Below are 4,542 nucleotides of genomic sequence, written 5' to 3'. Positions count from 1 at the left end.
GCTTTGTTTTCTTAATATGCTGGGACTCTGTCAGCTATGCTCAAAAAACAGAAGGCATATATGGCCTATCATGATGAGAAACTTCCATACACTTGAAAGTTGTTTTCAACCCACGTAACCATTACTAGTTCCCATAAAGTGTTGTCAGAGAATTTAAACTTTTGCTGTGCAAAGTTACCTCCAACTCTCAATGCCGGAGTTCTAATGTAAGCACTAACACTCATATCTGATATGAAAGAGGTTTTGAAATGTCAACACACTGATACAGCAGCAATTACAAAAACTTTTTTCCTAACTGAAAGTGCTCAAATATGCTCTCTTAACCACTGACATATTTTTCTTCCCCAACTTATGAAATAGTTTTGCAACATTGAAAAACCCACAAAAGAACTGCCAGAAGAGAAAAGCCATGCATGTTTGCCAATCTCTAGGGGAGAGCAAATTTTGCACAGATTATTTCCTTTTTATCAAGGGAAATATTTTGCCCCCAATCTCTCTCCTTATCTCACCTGCAGGAGTAAGCAGAGTCTTTTAGAAATAAGTCCTATCTCTTTGAGTTTATTTTGATTAGTAGTTCTAAGCTTACTTTACACCATTTGCAGCATATACCGGAGTATCTTGCCTAGATAATACACAAGCTGAGGGAGGAAAGTGATGCAATAGTCTTCAAACATAGCTAGTAGCTAGCATGCTGTAACTGCTACTTTAACTTACTGCTGACCTTGTCCTGCAGGGAAAATAGTCTTTTCAGTGTTCTTGTGACCCAACTCCTAATATTATGCTTTGAAATTGAGGGTGAAGTGTCAGATTTACTTTGATAGAGCACCCAGTGTATCATTTCTTTGTGATACTGGATAAAAAATATTTCAAGGGACATAATTTGGTTTGCCAGAGTTCACAAACACCTGAGTACTACCACCTCTTTCGTAACCCATGCTAGCGAGAGGCCCAAGAACTGACTAAAATGTTGCATGTATCTCCCACACAAATTTTTCTCATGATTTTTCCTTCATCGTTAATAACATACACTGATAGACCTGGCTAATATGTTGATATTCTGTCCCCTTTGAAGGACCTCACCTCCCACAATCAAACTTGTCTAAGACAAACTACATCTTTGGACTGTGAGAAACTCTCAATGAGAAGATATTTCTGCTCATTAAAATGTAGTGCACTATGTTGCATCAAACAGAGGAAAACCTCTTTTGTCCCCACTTCTCCTTGAAGGTTTCATCTATACCTGTACCCTACTGACTCACATTATGTATCTTTGGCTTTTCTCCTTACAATGTTCTTGTCAGAAATATTCAGTTACTATGCAGTTACTCACGACAACAACAGCTGTCAATAAGGTCGATAATCAGAAAGCTAGTAACTGCTTTTCAGATTCTAGAGTGATACGTTTCCATTCACTGTCTTCATTAAACAAATTGGGTATTAAATCACAGCTCTGCTTCCTAGCTTCTTCTGAATGTGTCTGGTCTAGTAGCCACCATGCTTGTGCCAGGTTCCACTTTTCAGTGTGTTTCACAGATGTGGTTCAATAGCCAGATTCAGGTTATTGTCTCATGTGTCCAGACAAAGTCCTAGGAAGCTGATGCATGTATTTTCAATCTTCTCCTCTTCATGTGTGTGAGTTCCCATCTTCAATCATCCCTCTCTTTCCCAAAATGAGAAAGGAGATCTCACCATCTGTCAATATCTGTGCTGGCCAGCATTTGACTTATAATAATTGTTATCATGCCCAATTTTTTTCAGGACCAGCTTTCAACAAAATTGCCAGTTTTGAATTTTACAGTATTGCCAAGTGTCCTTGTTAATGATCTCTTTATAATTGTTCAAAAATAGCACATACCAGCTGTTAATCCTGACTTCCCCGTTAAATACAGAGCTGAGCTGATGAGGATGATGGCAATTAGCTTTGTAGATACCTAATGCTTCCTTTCACTTATCTTAGTAAAATCATCAACCTACAGACTGGTCCGCTTGTAGGTGACTGGATTTTTAGCATGTATGTACACACAGCAAGACACAAACCTATGCAAGTCCTCTACAAAGCCAACCAGAATGTCTTCTTTCCTCCATCCTTCTTGGACCCATCTGGCCTTGATAGCTGATTAAGATAGGTGCTGCTACTTTATATGTTAAGGGTTTACAGGTGCTCCAATTAATTGTATTTCTGGGAACAAATTATAAGCTGCCAATAGCACTATGGCACCATATATAGCTACTGGAAATACCCTTTTCTCTTAGCTTTTTGGGGACTTCTTTAGACAAGGTAACTTCTTAACCAATATAGTTTGTTTCTGTTTTGTTTTTTTTATCTCCTCAAGACCATAGATGTTTGTATTGCTTCAGCTGGTTAATCCCCTCCTTCTCCCAGCTACAAACAGAATTGAAACAGCATATAAAATCATGCGTTACTAAAAAAGACTTCTGGCTCAATTCCCTATCCTGGTTGCTGATTTCCACTATGGGACAGCAATTTTGATTTCCTTATAGGGCATATTTTTAGGTCCCTTAAACCTAGTTGCAACTGTTTAGACAGGAAATTACAGGCAGGCCAAAGGTTTCCTGATTTCCTGCCATTCCTTTCACTGCAACTGTTGCCAGTAGTTTTTTTTCTAGTCCAGATAATTTGATTTCTAGTCTTTTTATCTTGTTAGTCCAAAATGCAACACTTGAATTCAGGATTGTTAGACATTTCTTATTTCTGGTTTATTTTTTTGTCAAACCCCAATGGATGTCTTAAGAGAAAATTCAGATTCAGTTTGTGACATTCACAGGTTTTCTCTGAGGACATCTCTGACTCTTGCTTCAGGCTTTCTTCTAACTCCTTTCAGCCAGTTGAGTAGCAGACATCACTACTAACACTTTTGCCACATTAGCTCAAAGGAATAACAGCTTAAAAAACAGTTCCTTGGCTTGTGGCAAGTGGAGGCAGGATAAAAACATGTTTTTGGCAATGACAGCTGCCTGCAGCTGTGGGTCTAGGAAGGGGCTCGTTTTTGTGTCTGCTGCGGTTCTTTCTGAAGTCATAGGTGTTTCCTATCATATACTTAAAATGACAAAAATTGCGGTGGGCCTGAAGAAAGCATGCTAGGTTCTGCTGGGTCCCCAGTTGGCTACAAAACCAGAGACAGCAGAAACAGAAGGGACGGAGTTTGCACCGTGAAGGACGGGAGGTGGTTAATTTTGTCTAATATTTCTTTGTGTTCCTGGAGAAGAGGTGGCACACATACATATGCTCCTCTTGGTGGAGAGACAGAAAAATCAGTTGCTTTTGATATGCAGAGATGTGGGAGAAAATAACTGACTAACGTACAGCGATGGTTGTCGTGGGCGAGGTGAGAAGCTATTGCCATGGAGGTAGAAGTCCGTGGGGAAACTCTGAAGTTATTAACTGTCTCACAATATAACCTCCATAACATTCCTCCACACTGCGAAGAGTGACTAAATCTGGAACTCTCAATATGAAGAACTGCTACTGCCAGGCAAATACCACTCGAACTTCACTGTGTCAGCACATCACAGCACGGAGACACAGGGCTTCTCCATCGCACCTTCACCTGGCCCAGACATCAGAAGTGAGCCTGTGTGGTACAAGTGAGCTCACGTTTTCCCCAGAGATCCTGCCCATGCTGACCTGCAGGCCACAGCTGACTGTGCATCTCATGACTCTTGAGGAGCCCTGCCAGACTTTCCTGCGCATGCGTATGTCTGTAAGCGAAGCTAATCAGTCCCTGATGGCAAGGGAACAGTTGGGGCAGTTTGCTCTAGTAAGCACCATGTCTATTCAGTACATCTTACAAAGCACAAGTAATGGCAACTGGCAGACGAACAGACAAGTACTGACACTCAAAGCCAAAAAACCCACCCCAACCCTGCACAAATTGCAGCACACCCATTGATTCCCTTCTCATGTCTGCTTTGAGTGGTTGTTGTCAGCTTTAGGGGACCAAGTTAAGTCTGATTTAATGTGAAGTGTAGCACAGAACCCAAAAGTGAGGAAGAAAGAGGTTCTGGTGGGTAGGTCGCTATTCATGGGGACCTCAGTGCCCTGGAGCCCACGGGGAGGTGGTGAGCCACACGGGACACCTTGCCACGATGCAAAAGTCCTGGGCAGCAGTGTGGTTGGGGGTCACCAGGCGGGCGACGCGGGCAGACAGGAGGCCCCGAATCCTCCCTGCGCTGCTTCGGCGGGGAAGGGCAACGGTCGAACCCCCGGTCCCGCAGGCCCACTCCGTCGCCTGGGCCACCTGCAGGTGCGAAGCGCTCCTTGCTCTGCCTGACCTCCATAGAGCCTCTCAGCGACAAGCAATTCTGGGAGCGCCCCAGGACGGGGCGGTGGGCGCGGGAAACCCTGGCCGCCCGCCTGCCGCCTCGCAAGTGCCCGCGGCCGCGGAGCCGCGCCCCCTCCTGCCCCCGCCCCGCTCCCGGCGGACGACAACTCCCAGAATGCCCTGCGCGCCGGCGAACGTCGGCCGCTGGCGGGGCTCTGCCAATGGGAGGGCGCGGAGCACGCCGGGTGGGGCAGGCTGC

The sequence above is a fragment of the Columba livia genome, chromosome 5 (assembly GCF_036013475.1).
Source record: "Columba livia isolate bColLiv1 breed racing homer chromosome 5, bColLiv1.pat.W.v2, whole genome shotgun sequence".
NCBI lineage: Eukaryota > Metazoa > Chordata > Aves > Columbiformes > Columbidae > Columba > Columba livia.
Note: the sequence above shows the minus strand (reverse complement) of the source record.